Source organism: Phaethon aethereus, assembly GCF_964289735.1.
Source record: "Phaethon aethereus genome assembly, chromosome: 1".
NCBI classification, from domain to species: domain Eukaryota; kingdom Metazoa; phylum Chordata; class Aves; order Phaethontiformes; family Phaethontidae; genus Phaethon; species Phaethon aethereus.
The window spans coordinates 139,849,128-139,864,859 of NC_138575.1; positions in this window are offsets into that span (position 1 = coordinate 139,849,128).

Below are 15,732 nucleotides of genomic sequence, written 5' to 3' on the forward strand. Positions count from 1 at the left end.
CTAGTGGCAGATGAAAGCTTAAAACACACATATTTTTTTGACAGTAAATATGATTTCACTTTTTTGGCTTCCACATCAACCCACCCTTTTCAAAGTAGGGCAGACTAGCAAAGGCTGTCAAAATAAGGCTAGCAAGTAAGTGGAGTAGCAGCTCTCTACAGAGTTTGATTATTCTTCTGTGAAAGAGTCTGTAAACAAAACCTTTAGGCTTTTGTCTACTAAACAGTGCTTAGAAATTCTTCCAGCCTAACATTTTTAATATGTGGGAACATGACTGCAGTAGGATTCAAGAGCACTCAACATTTTCTAAAGGAAGGCAATTTATTTTTGTAACTAAATGGGGTCTCAGAAGCAAAAATGCAGGCAAAAGACCACTTTTTTTAAAGAAAAGAAATGCTCTCTGTGTGTGGATCCTCCGAGTTGTCTGAAAGATGTCTTTCCTTTGCCTTGACTATATGTGCTAAGACAATAACAGCAAAAATTATTTTTGAGTACCAAAAGGTTTTAATATAACTTTTGAGTTTGGAAGTGAAATTTAATTGAAAACATATATATTCAGGTCTTATTTTTCACTTCCATGCATTGTGCTGCAATAATAAGCCAGCTAGTCTGAGGGCTGATGTTCCTTCAGCTAACAATCAGTTCTCAGAGATGGCCGGAACCTTTGGAACAAGCTATGTGCATTATGGGGCATGAAGACTGAAGTCTCTTCCCTTCCTGGGAAAATACTTGATCTAGGGTTGGGGGATGCTTCTCTTTACCAGAGCAATCCACCGGTTTCTGAACATGGCCAGGAACTGGGTGCAAATTTATGCATGCCTCAAAGCAGAAACCGAAGGGATATTTCCATTGGAATTTCCCTCACATATACCCATACCTAGGCCATGCCTATGAAAGTAAATTAAATGTTCCCTGAGCCATGGACACTGAGGCCATACCCAAATCCATACCATTAATCTCTTTTAGCCTCCAAGGAGGGTATCATCCACATCAATGCTGTCATGTGGAGACAGTCTCTGGTTTGTGCAAAGTTCTGAACTAAGCTAGGGAAATGTCTGGGATGGCAATGGTGGATCCAGACCCAAAACAAGCCAAAGACCACTCTGACTGTGTAAGAGAATAGAAGATTTGAGTTCCAGTGCCTGGGAACTTTCCCTAGCACAGTTACTGTTATTACTATGGATGTAGCCATACGTGTCAAGGTGATTCAGACAACGGCTAAGCCTGGAGTTTCGCCTAGCTTTGCCTAAATATCAGCCTTGATGTCTAAAAGGGAAACCAGCTGCTTAACAGCACTTCCCAAATATAGCTCCGAATGGCTGAGTAGTCGATATTGGTCCTACCAGTTTTTTGGATATGTTTTTGCTTGAGATTGTAGAAATGACTGCCAGTGTTATTTTGGTTTGTCTCCCACTATCTGAGATCTGCTGATCACTCCACCTCTAACATTAACAGCTATCTTTCAATCATTTTTTTAATACATTTTTGTCCTTATTTATTAGACAATTATGTGCTAGGTATCAATTAGAGAAAGCAAGGCATAATGAAATCTTTAAAAAGTATTTACATTTGGATTCTTAGAAAGGACAAGATTTTATAATCTGTTTAGTTCTTCTTCACTTCAGGGACTTGCTGAAAATTAGGGATTCTGCATCCTCCTAGTGTTAGTCATCAATCCTTATACACATCACTAGTGTTACACCCACGTAGTAGGGACAGTTTTAAGTGTCACTCATAAAAATGTAAATATCAGCCAAAGAATTTTTGCAGACTACAAATTCTGGTGACAGTGAGCCCCCTCCCTGCCTCAGCTGTTTCTTCCAACCTTTTCAACGCTGCCAGACTGCTTCTGGCTTTGTGCGAGAGTAATTCTAAAGAGAGACATTGGTATGATCAAAGAAACTTGCATCACGCAGGAAAGACTAGAGCAATACATGCGTGTCGCTTATGGCCATGGCAACACCTAAGTTTTCGCTGCCTTGCCACCTACCACAAGTGACTTCAGCTAGTGTGACTGGGCAGTGGATGACTCCACGTTCACAGCCACATGCACACACACACAAACCTATCGGTTCCCCATCACTGGAAAAGAATGACTTCCAGGATGAAACACACATCTAACATTAACTAACAACACACTTCTACATTAAGAAAACTCTTGGAAATTAGAGATTAATATCACAGACATCTTCTGGGGTTAAGAAGTAAAAAGTAAAATATACAGTTTTTGAAATATCGTCTAGTTGTAATATTATTTCAAAAACATCCTACATATTTTCCTTTTAAATATGTAGGGATAAAATCTCTTGGATTTTATTGAAAGAACCAGGATTTTACTTTGAGATTTTTCATGTAAATGTTGACGTAGCATGATTCTGTGTGATCTGAAGAAAAGCTCACGCTGTTGATTTCTGGTGTGTATGTTACTATTAGAGTTGCTTGGAAATAGTTTTTCAATATAAAGTGGAATTTTACAGTTTGGTGATTTTTTAAATTTGGTTTTTCATTGGAAAATCAAATGGACTCAAATTTTCCTGTTTTTTTCCCTCAAATTTTCCAGTTTCAGCTTCTTTTCAGAGCAGTGTAAGAAAATGAAGACTGTACTTTACTCATACAGTTAAACACTGACATAAGCCTTAAAGATCTCATACTTTAACAATTAGAGAATATTACTATTAGATTTTTGTGAGGGTATCAGGAGCTCACAACTGGAAAATTCATATCAAAATGGAGGCTGAAGCCAAACCCCTCCCTTGACAAAAGGAAAGTAAACTGCGGTAGACTTTATCAGAGTCAGAAGAGCAGGTCTGCAGTTTGCAGTGATCCTTGAAGCAGTGCAACATTCTGCAGTCTCCCTCTGGATGAGAAGATCCCTGGGGTGAAAGAGACATTTTCAAGACTTTCTTGTGGATAAGTGAGACAATTACTTTACCGTTAATAAAATGAAAGTTTCTGCAAAAACTGCATCATGTTATTTGACTATTCTCTATGTTCTTTTTCAATTAAGAACAAAAACTTTTTATTGGAACAAGGAGAGAAGAGTTAGATGAACACTAAGCAGTTCCTTCCTTCTTTTCCGTCTCCTAGTACAATGTGCATCTCAGGTACATTTCACATGCAGCAGTTCTCATGTTCTTTGTGTAGAGAGCATATTTATTTTGAAGATCCATTTCTTGGGCACATTATTAGAGATCTAAACTCTCATCTGAAATGTCCTTTGTCTTATTTTATTGTGACAGAACATGCCAGAGACCTGAATCCTATTGCTAGCTGAGCCACCCTTGCATCATGCAGATGTTTTAACCAGGTGTTTTGAAAAGGATTCCTTACTCTCTTAGTCTATATCTGCTTTGTGTTATTTAGACATAGCATGATTAAGAGTTACAAAGAGAGATGTTTTACATTCCCAGTTTCCAGCTGCAAGGCTTAGTAGATAGAGATATTTACTAACTGTAAGATCATGCAACCTTTGTCTTAATTGGGTAAACGGGGTGTTTGGAGTATCACACAGCAGGACCAGGCTAATTAAATATTGTTCAGATGTCTCACTGGGGAGTTTATGCAACCACTGAACTATAAGCTGTACTGTTGCAGCTCAGAAACCATGTAATTAAGGTAGGTATTTTGGGGAATGACTGCCCTTCCTTTCCTAAAGAAACGCTGTAATCAACCTGCAGTGTTTTGTTGAGATGGAGTAAAGACAATCTGCCTGATCTGAGCTGTTTGAAGAAAACTGCTGCAAATACAGATGTTTTTGAAGAAGCAAGTGAACTTTTAACTTAATAGGTCTTCAAATGACTGGCTTTTGAATAAGCACATTTAAAATTGTCGTTTGGGGCTAAATTGTCATAGATGAGTGAATTTCATCACTTCAGTTGTATTTCTCTACGCCTGTGCTAGGAACCTGCAATCCCCACTTAGGCTGGAGAACTCCACGAAGATTCCCAACAGTATTGTCGTGCAGGGGCAGACATGTCTGTGCTAGATGTTCACGCAGGAGGACAGAGGCAATGACAGAGAGCAACTCCCTCCTACAAGAATGGAAACAGGAAACACGAGGGCCACCAAAGGTTAAGACGGAGAGAATGAGCACTTCTAGTGACACGCAGTCCTTCATTGCCTCACACTATGTCACTCTGCAGGTCTTGCCTGGCCTTATTACTTCAGATAAGGTAACTTAACATACAGGAGAAAGACCAAGAATAGCAGACTGAAGGCCTTGACAAGAAACCCTCTTATGCTGAGACATTTAGGCTACAACTGAACAGGTACGATAGCATCCTCCAACTTCATCCCATGTGTGTACTGGGAGAGACCAGCAGGCTCACCATCCCATTCTGCTTCCCCGTTCTTCCATTCTGTGTTTAAAATCACTTGTGCATGCTCCAGCAGGTCCTCCAGACAGCATGATCTGGGGCTGCAGATACGTACTGGAAAGTGCCTGCAGTGCAGTTTAGGTGCAGCTTTACAGACTGACATGGCCCTTGGGGCCAAGCCGCAGCTGCCACTAGAAGTGCGATCCCATGGGCCTAAACTGGGGTGCAGACCTTCCTGACCCTTAAGTGGACAATATCTTGATAGTAAATCTGAATCAAAAGATACAGTGGTGAACAAACATTTAAACCCACCAATGTGAAGGCGTCTCTCCCTCTCCAGTTCTCTTTTTCCTATCACTGACTTGCTAACTGATTTTGGTGTTCTTATCGCTAACTATTTTGATGTTGGAGCCTCACCTCAAGATAATTGAATGAAATGAGGATAAATTATTGAAAAGAAGGTAGTAGAAGCCTTGGTGAACCAAGAGTAAAGTACCTGTGAGACTTCAGATGACCAAATTTTGAGACAGGACTTTACACAACAACCATACATATTTTTCACACAGCAGCAAAATGCTTATAGAAACACATGTTTCTTGAGAGAAATGGACTTAGGAAGTGTTATATGACAGACATCTTTTAAGATGAGTTATTTGAGGTCTCCCAAACATTATCACTGTGTAGGCATACTTGTGCTGAATGCTACATGTTGGACAGTAGAAACAAACTTATCAGCTAGAGTAACTCCCAGATAACCAGACACAAGATCTTAAAGAAACATCTGTATTTCTAGGTCTTTCCTTTGCTTTTGCATATTGTTCTCACCAAGGCTCTGTGATAGTTTTATTTTCAATCAGGCAGGTGGGAAAAAAGCAGGACAAGAGGTCATCCATTCCATGTTTAAGCTGTCGAAGCTTGATACAGCACTGAAGGCTAAGTCATAGAGACCAAGCCAATAGCACTTCAATTCCTTGCAGTATTCATTGGAATTATCATGCCACAAATACAATAAATTTCTGTTTGAATATACTGAAAATTGCTAATTTATTAATTTCAGCCATAGAGAACAGAGATAGGATGCATATCTAAATACCTAGAATAGCTTCTCAGTTTCCACATTCAGATGCCTCCCAAGAGTATATTGCCATGAGACCTGAACACATGTTATCCTCCCTTCCCCCAACCAGACATTGAATTGGAAGAAAACCTGAGTGCTTGGCTGGGGTGACAGGCATGCAGTACTCTAACAGATCCACTGGTCTGGATGCTTTGCAGGGCAGGACTGCGGGTCACATCATATGGCGTGTATCTGCTCTAAAGTTTAGATGCATCCTAGAGATGCTTCAACTCAGTTCTCAAAGGGGCTGAATCACAATGATTCTCAGGAGACTCTTAGAATATAAATAAAAAGCCGAAATTTTATGCTGAACTTTCACAGTACTTATTAACAGCTAAGGGCCTGGGAGTGACAGTCACCCAGACAACATGCTAAGTGCGGGGATGCTTAAGCTGTCCTACAGGACATACTGAAGTCCTGCCTCTCTCCACATTTAGGCATCTCTGTATAGGTCTGAGTTAGGTGCCAGTGTAGCATTAGCATTCACAGCATGTGCTTTGGTGTCTGAATGTCCCTTTGGGAAGGAATTTCTATTCCGTTCTTCTATTTTAACGCATGCCCTGAAAGAAATGCAATGTAGATGCATAACGAGTTCTGGAAGCTGAGCTTAAATCCTTTACAGGTCTCACAGGCAATGAGTGGCAGAGGAAGTCCTTGAATCTGTCTTCTGTGAGTGCAGGGGAGCATCTTAAATATAACCTGTAGACACTTTACTTTCAGCCACTGAGGATAATGACCTAGTGGGATGGCCATGGGAATAGAGAACTGCTATTCTGTAGTGCAGGACTGGCTATCTTGTCCTCAGTTCCTTAGTGTTGCCAGCTGTTTCTAAAGGCTTCTAAACAGAAAAAGGGAAAAAAGCAATAGGATAATTTGCCTATAGCAACTTTAGAATTGTCGATGATCAATCTTATGGCTGCAAGAGAACATCTGGAAAAGAGAATACATCTCTTGCAGTGATTGCTCAGCAGACAAAACGGGATGATAGTACCAAATTCATGTAACAGAAATTAAAGGTTTTTAACAAAGGTGGCTCTTCATCTGCACTTGAAATGACCAGTAAATGTCTACTTGTAAATGAAAACATTAAAAAAAAATTGTTTTTATGCTTTTTTAATAACCACTAGAGGTCTAGATCTTTAGAGATTTGCCTTTGGCCTAGCTGAGGTACTGCTGTTCCCTCAAATACAAAACTACTTAAGAAATGGTATCAGGTACAGACTGTGGATGGCTGATCCATAGCCCAGATGACTGATAGAGCAGTGTGGATACTATTTATTTTTTTATAAAATCTTATTCACGTGCAGATATATAACTTCATCATTTAAACTCCAGGATTGTGGACATTATAAACTTCTCTGTTTCCTGAAAAAATAGTAATTTTTATTACGGTTATTGTTGACCATGTTTTTTTTCTCCTGAATAATTTCTCAGTTCTTATTCAAAGCAAACCTCAAGTCTAGTCTAAATAGGAGACCACAAGCCAAACGATGATCTCAGTCCAGTGTAAGTCTGCTTTATTTGCCTCTGGTAGACAGACTTCATGTTAACTTTGAGATAACTATATGAGTGAACCTGAGCCAAAACTGCAATTTAAACTCCTTCTGTGAGATCTACAGTACCCTGCAACCCTCAAGTCCAGATTCACCTGGAAAAGTTGCTTTGCCTGGTGATTTCTTGTGCATTTAGATCACCATAAAAAACCACTCTTTGCTAACCTCAGTCTAGCTAATGCAAAGTCTGGTAGTTGAGGGAAGATTTTCCTCTGTGTATTTTACTTTTAGAACACATATATCTGCCCTTGAATTAGTTTGTTCTCTGAACTGTAATCTCTCTTTTATCTGGAGAATACCTGAAATGTCCTTCAGTTTTAGCAGCGTATCTTGAATCCAGCAGAGATTTGTTAATACACAGAACAGATGAGAATTTGTTTCTACCATTTATTATACCTGGAGCATACCTCAACAATCCCTTGACATTTCCTGTTTTGCTGACTCAAAGTACTAACAGAGAGTAGCAAAAGAAATACAAGTAACTTGAGCTATTCTGGGACTCCAGAGCCTTAAAGCAAGAAGTTCCTCCAGCTTGGAACAAATGTGAACTTTGAATTTGTTGTCCACTACTGCTGGAAACAGAGTTACAGCATGAAAAGTAATTGCCGGTAGGGATGTTAGGTATGTGTTCAACAACTGTAGATCACAACATGGTTAATGTGAAATTAGAATAGAAAAATAGAAAAATAGAAAAAATAGAAAATCTGTATTTCTTAATTTTGCCAGAACTTATAAAAACATTTTTGTAAGTTACTGCATTTTTAAATGCCATTCTGAGAGTGTGCCTACACTTCCCAACATGTTTTCCAGTTGAATTTTGAATGTATTTCAAAATTTTATTTTAAAAGAGATGAAAAAAATCCAGTAACAATAAATACAGATGAACTCTGAAAAATGTGCTGAGCTTGTATAAGTAGAATCCATCTCCATGAAAGTTAGAAAGGGTGAGGAACAGGATTAGATGGGGTAGGGAGCTCTTACTGCTGGTAAAAAAAAGCAGCATGCAAAGGGACCAAAGGATGAGTTTGCAACAAAAAAGAAATATGTAAGCAGCTGCTATCCACACTGATAGAAATTAAATGCCAGCCTAAGTGGGATTTTCAAAGGCACTCGGCGCTGGTTTAATTACTTTCTGCTGCACTGGATGAGACTGCTGCTGGTGAGTTTAGCTGAAACCACGCTTCTGAAAATACCACCCTGAAATCACCCCTACCTCTCCTGCTCCTTGATAGCGGAAAATATCCATATCATCTTTACAATAAAAACTTCAGGACAGAAAATGTTCCTTTGCTGTGTGATGTTGCAGCAGCAACCATGCTGATACAAGAGTGGGTGTTTTTTTCAGAACTTGGCCTCACAGGTCATTCCCTCTCTGTCCCTCCAGCAGATGCATTTAATTTTGTTTCAGCTAAATCCTGTGGGCAGAGCCCATCAGGCTGAGACTCTTGGCCAGAAGAGAGTTGTTCATCCTTGACAGAACAAAATACGTGCAGCTGAGCTGCAACTGTGAATAGAGCTTCATTTTCTCTTTGCTCTGCCCCTCTAAGCTAGTTCTGACCTGACCCTGTCCCCTCAGGGTGCCAGGCAGTCTCTGCTTTCTCCTCTCTTTGGCCATGTGGTGGTCCAGCAGAGATGCAAGTCTTCTCAGTTGCTCGAGACATCTGGTGTCCCAGCAGAAGTGAGGAGAGGTGTGCTGCCGAAGGAGGCATGCTAGCAGAGATGTGGGCAGGTTTACAACCACACAACTTTCTTTTTTGTGTGTGTTTCAATGGGGCACTATTAGGATTTTGACTTTCCCACCAAGCCTTCCTCTCCCAAACCAAGTACTGCTCACAAACCAAGACTGCTTGCCTCATCCCATCCCCATGTATAATTACTAGTGTGTTTAGGTACCGCTCATCACGGCCCTCAGTGTGGGAAAACAACTTGGGGGGTGCCAGAGATGAGGACCCACAAGAAGCAGCAGCACTGAGTATAAAATTAAATCCTTGATTATGTTACTGTACACTGCAGAAGGGCTTGATTGAAATGCGCATCGGCTGCCTGGGGCGGCGGGGGAGTAACTTGGCCACCTTGAACAGCTTATGGCAATAGGCATACCGTTTCCCAGACCGTGGGAGCCCTCTGAAGCAGAATGCCATCCGGCCTTGCTCCCCACAGGACAGCAGCCCTCGGTCCATTCACCTCTAGGAGAGCTCCTCGTGAACTTCAGCTTTAATTTCCCTCTGAGCCGGATTATGCCACCGCAATGCAAGCAGGCGTTCGGCTCCCCGCTCCAGAGCAGACAGACACCGCGAGGGTAAGGACGCTTTTCCTCCAAATGACGGGAGGGAAGAGTCTCGTGTTTTTAATTCCCTGACTGATTTTAAGGATGGCAGAAAGCCAAGGAATAGCACGGTGTGCGCACCTATGCAAAATGCAGCTTGAGGGATGTAATTTTCTAATCTTCGCAGTAGCCCTTCACACGAGCCTGGGAGACTGTAGCCAGGCAGCTGGTAACAAGCTGGTTTTCTCAAATGCTCACTGGCATAAAACCCCATGCTCTGCATTTAGGCTCACACTCACAGAAACGGCACTAATACAGAGCTTTCAATTTTTAATCATTTTTTAAAGAAGAATCACACACATTTTGATTCTGGTAATGTGAACTCTTTTTTCACAGTCGCACCTCTGAAACTGTGGTTAGGAACAGCATAATTTCACATTCAATACTTCTCTCTTATGGCTTCCTTTTACCATCTATGTAATGAATTGGTGCTTTTTCCTCCATTTTCTATGAGAAGAAAGCATTCTTAAGGAGAGCTTAAAATCAAAACAAAAGAACTCCCTTCCTCTTTCCTAATCCCCAAATCTAATAGTGAAAATTTATTCTGTTTTAGTGCAACAGGTCAATGCTGTGATGATGCCACTAGGCATGCTCATGATGTTCCATAGAATTAGAGTACTAATTCTAACAAGAAACAATTATAAAAATTCTTCTAAGAAGAAACAATTATAAAATTCTCACAGATTTGTCATACAGGGTGGATCCTGGAAAAATAATTAAAAAGAAATTCAATTTCCTCTTGAGTGAGAACCAAAAAATGCCTTGCTTTAAACCTGTGACTGATTCATATTTGGAAAACAAGCAGCTTTTGTCCACAGGGATGTCGTAACTTCCGTGCTGCAGCAGCTTCCTGCATGTAGACTCTTGAAAATGTGGCCCACATAGTACAAAGAGTTAAGGAAAAGGAGTAACTGCATCAAGAAATCAGTTGCGCCATTATAGAATACACATGTATGCTTAAAGTCCAAGTTTCTTAAGGTTAACACATTAAAGATCAGAGTTGGGCACAAAAGCGCATCAATTGAGAGGTATCAAATATAGTAAGTTACCGGTGCTGAAAGTAACAAATTGACTCTGACTTGTGCAAGTAGTCCATGCCATATGCCTTTCTATTCTAATGTTTCAGCGAATTGCTTGAGTAAATAAATTAATTGCACCATCATGAGGAAACACACATGGAATTTGCTTTACCGCAAGGCAGAATGTAACTCGGTAGGTGACCCAAATGGATGAGCAACAGAGCTGTGGGGAGCTTCAGCAGAGTTCTTGGAAAGCCACCGTATTTGCTGCAACAGTAATTAGAGATGAGCTGGCAAGAGCTGATGGTGGTGCAGTCTTATTTAAAACTTGGTATTTATTAAAATGCTTCGGATTACAGTTGATACCTTTTGCTCAATATTCTTCATTGTTCCAACAGCCCTAAAAAAAGAGTTGCGAGAACTCCGAAAAAGTTCCCATAGCAACAGCAAGGAGACGGGACTATTTTTCTCCTAGCCCTGAGTGGAGAGCAACGACATGCAATTGTGGTAGATGGGCCCTTCCCGTGCCGAGCAGATCTACTCCATTTTGCAATTTCACACAGAAGGGCAATATTTTCAGCACCTCCCCAAAAGAGATGACTGCCTTTTCTGTTATAATTATATTATTTTCCCTCTAAGGCAGACAAAGAACCTCCTTTCATTCTCCGGAACAAGAATGATAAAACAACAGCCTGCTCGCACGCACATCCTAGACTGCAAATGAGGACAGCGATGAGGCTTGACAACCACCTCCTCATGGAAACTCCTGCAAATCCGCGCCTGAGCAGGTGGGGGTCCACCCACCCGCCAGACCCAGTTTTGCTCCCAGCCCGTGGAATATTCCCACAGGGCTTCATGTCTCTGCAGGGACTCTGGGGTACCCTCCAGTCCTCTTGCTGCTGCTGCGGTCAGCAGCGTGCGACTTCCCCAGACACTTCCTGGCGCGTGGACTTACCTTTTTATATAGAAACAGATGGCGGGCCAGGCTACAAGGTGCGGTGAAATGGCCTACTTGGACCTCGCCAGTTTAAGATTAGCCTACCCAGTCTTTTGTCATTGCCTTCAGGAATGCAACGGCTAATCACAGAACCTGCAAAAGTGGTCAGAAGGGTCCTGAGGTTCGCACACTTCTCTGGGTATCCTGTATGTTTTATCTGCAACAGGCTTTTATGAATGAGAGTAGCTACACTTTCTAACGCGGATGTGTTGTAACAACAAAACGGAGAACCAGCAATTTGCGTATCCATACTTTTTAAAAGTCTTTCGGAATATCTGGCCGCTGTGTGGGATCTCCCAGTACACATACACAAACTACTCCCTTCTTAAAAGCAAAATTTACTGAAAATGCAAATGTACATACTACCATTTATAGGACCTGTGCGCGCTGCATCTACACTTGAGCATTAGAGGCGTCTTCAGCACTCTAATGCAATGAAGTATTTTCTACTTCATTTTCATCGTTATCCAAAAAGATCATTGATTTGACCAACTTTTTAGTTAACTAAGCACAGTTTCTGCTTACTTGATATATCAGCATTTGCAGGTCTCCACTCATGCAATACTTCCAACCAATTCCCTACATCAATAGGGCTTTTTTTTCTTGAGGTTACCAGCACTTCAGAACTGCACTCAGAACCCCAGTATGAAGCCTTACACATGGAAATGTAGGAAATCGTCAGCCCCAGTATGCGTGTATTACATTCGGTGTGCCAGACTGGCGTATACGAGCCTATTTTGACAAGGAGCTGTATCTATGCCTACACCATGTCTCTTGCCCACGTCGATTATTTTGTTTTTCCACCACACTAACCGGTACAACTGGAAGATCAGGCCCTGACCCAAGCGCAAAGGACACAGCAACGTCGTAAGAGACTCCTGTGCTCTGGGGCTTCCCCTTTCACTAGCAGTCCCCCATCGCTCTGGCCGGTGCGGCTGCTGTGCATCCCCGGCAGGAAGGGTTGACATCAAAGGCACTGGTGCCTGTTAGAGCCGCCTGAAGATCCTGGGTGGTTTCCTTAGGGCAGTTTTGTAAACGTTTGGGGGTTTGTCTGGAATTTCTTACCGACAATGAAAAAAGAACAAAGATTGAGATGAAAAACTGATTGTAAAAAAAGAGATGATTTTCTGCCTTCAGAAACTGAAATATTTTTGAAAAATGCCCTTTAAAATTCTAAAAAATTGAACATGTGAAATATTTCGCAGAATTTCTCATTAAAAAAATAATTCTTTTTCTGACAAATTTTCAGCTATGTGAAAGAGTTTATTCCAAGAGACTCATTCCTCTACGAAGGTGCCTGCTTGCTAGTTTACACTGCAAAAATTTGAACAGTGTAGGTCCAACAAAATGTACATCTAGAGAAGCCTTCCAAAGAATGTTCCAGCACCTATGACTACCAGGCAGCTATTGATACTAAAATATTATTTTATACAGAGTTAGGGAAACGTTTTCTCTCGTATACAGTAGTAACTTCATTAGTAAGTGCAGTCACAGGGGTTCACTCTGTGCAAAAAGCAAGCCAGGCCCATATTGTTTTTCCTTGACTTTTAACGCCAACGTTATAGACCAGAAATGATTAAAAAATGACGAAGTCAATGTAGCGGCTGACGAATTTCAGGGAAGCTCACAAGAGTTAAACCAGGCTGCAGAGCTCTCCTCCTCCTCCCCCCTTGTATTTCTGTGTCCTCAAACAAGGGTGCTGAGAAGAACTCAAGCACTGCCACCCCCTCCCTCCAAAATAATTGAGCATGCCCTCAGCTCCCATAAAGTCAGCCCATACAATCCCGAGGGAGGTAGAAATTCCCATAAAAGGATCATTCCAAATCCCCAGGATAAGTTTATTTGGCATGCTATTCAAGCAAAAGGAGCCTTGCAATTGTTTTCCTTGACCTTTTAACCTCCTTTTCTTATCCCAACAGAGGTCAAAGGACAAGAACCAGGCTCCCCTCCCCCAGGCTCTCCCTGCCCTGGCCCCCGAGCGCACCGAGGCTCAAAGGGAAGAGTTTAACCCGGGCAGCCAGAAACAGATGTCTGCAACGCGAGGGCTGGGGGAGGGAAGGGAAAGGAAGTGTAGGAAAGGTGACTCGAAGCTGGTATTTGTTTAATTGATCATTAAGCCTGGAAAGGAGAGAAAAAAAATCGAAGAAAGTGCTCCCGCAGGCAAAGAAAGTAATGGGGATTAGAGCACTTTGTGTATCGATGCTGATATAATAGTATTTTTTCTCCGCTAGTTTCAGTGGGTCAAATCTTAGCAACGCTTCGAGAGATTACATCTGACTCTCCTGCACGGCTCTCCAGGAGGCAGAAGAGGGAGAAGCGCCTGCGAGGGGATTTCATCACATTTGCATTCCCCTACAGAAGCCAGAAGTAATCCTGTGCCTTGTTTACATTTTGAAGCACCCTCAGTTTCAGCTCTTGGTGGAGCTGCAAACCCCTGAGGAGCAGTAGGAAGACTGTTCTGAAAAGGGGGCAGCTCTCAGAGGGGCGGCTGTCCCTGCCCACCCTGGGGGCTCACCCCTCACACTGGCAAGGCCGAACCTGTCAAGGGCCTGGTGCCTCCCACGCACCTTCCCTGGTGCTGCCAATGGTGCACAAAATGGCGGCACCCAACGTGTCTGCGGGGGCTCCCAAGCACTCAGTGGTCAAAAGCATGCCAGGGCTACTTGCTGGCAGAAGAAGCCAGTGTCCTGTGTGGTCTGGCTCTTTCAAGGGGCACAGCCAGCACCCGGTAGCACCTGCCTGTAGCGTGGCCCCAGCAGTGCGAGGGGCAAGTCGCCAGGGCGATGCTCGCCCAGGCCCGGGGAACAGGCCCCTGCCCGGCCACTGAGGCAGCCCCCAGAAGCCGCAGCCCCCAGAAGGCGCAGCCCCCCCTCTCTCCGGCCCACACGGCAGCCCCCGGGACGTTTCCCTCCCCGGTGGAAGGCCCAGGCCGGGCGGCCCGGCGGGGAGTGCCCCTCTCTTCGAGGGTTGTCGGTACGGGCCCGGCGCGGCGGGAGCCGCCGCTGACCTCGCCACAAAGAGCAGGTTCACTCCACCGCCCCTCCTCCACGCCGCCGGGCGGCACCACGTGACCCCGCCGCGCGGTGCAGCGCGGGGGGGGAGGGGCGCGCGCCGGGCCCCGCGCGGCCGCGGGGTGGGGGAGGGGCCGCCTCGTGGAGAGGAGAATGCGGGGGGGGGTGTGTGTGTGTTTATGGGGGGGGTGTTGTGTGGGGTTTTTGGGTTTTTTTTTTCTCAACAAGACTGTCTAAATTTACAGTTTCCTTTCTGCGGCTGGGCCGGGCGGTGTCAGAACGCGCTGTCGGGAAGCCGGGGACGGGCCACCCCCGCCCCGCCCGGCGGCGGAGAAATTAAACCGCCACCTTAAAGGCAAAGGAGCCGCTCGGGGCTGAGGTGCCCCCAGCGGGAGGCGGCCGCCATCTTTCTTGCCCGCCCTGCTACAGGCTTTCCCCGAAACCCCCCCAGCCCACGCCTTGCTCGGCTGTAAGGAGAGTTTGCGGGCGGCAGGGAAGGTTTTACAAAAATAAAGGGGGCAAATGGGCGAGGGGGTGGTCTGCAACTGGCTTTAGTCCTGTAGGGCCGGGTTCAGTGGACGACCTCGGGCTCCCTTCCAGCCTCTTCTCCCACCACGGCACGGGCCTGCCTTTCGGCGGTCAAGCCCGTGTCCAGGTTGTTCTGCTAAATGTTCAGGCAACTCGTGCTGAGGGGCAGTGCGCGTGCCAGAACACCACCAAAAATCTCCTTACTTTGGTTCAAAACCAAAGCAAAATGGAAGAAATGGGTCTTTCTGTAATGGGATGTAGCAGCCCTTTCTGCATCCCAGTAAACTATCGCTTCTAGAATCGCAGAGTCATTTAGGTTGGAAAAGTCCTTTAGGATCATCAAGTCCAACCATTAACCTAGCTCTGTCAACTCCACCACTAAACCATGTCCCTAAGCACCACATCTACACTTCTAAATACCTCCAGGGATGGTGACTCAACCCCTGGGCAGCCTGTTCCAATGCTTGACAACCCTTTTGGTGAAGAATTTTTTCCCAACATCCAATCTGAACCTCCCCCAGCGCAACTTGAGGCCATTTCTTCTTGTTCTACTGCTAGTTACTTGGGAGAAGAGACCAACACCCACCTCACCACAACCCCCTTTCAGGTAGTTGTAGAGAGCGATGAGGTCTCCCCTCAGCCTCCTCTTTTCCACACTGAACAACCCTGGTTCCCTCAGCTGCTCCTCATAACACTTGTGCTCCAGACCCCTCACCAGCTTCATTGCCCTTCTTGGGACACACTCAAGCACCTCAATGTCTTTCTTGAGGTGAGGTGCCCAAAACTGAACACAGGATTCAAGGTGCGGCCTCACCAGTGCCGAGTACAGGGGCACAATCACTTCCCTACTCCTGCTGGCCACACT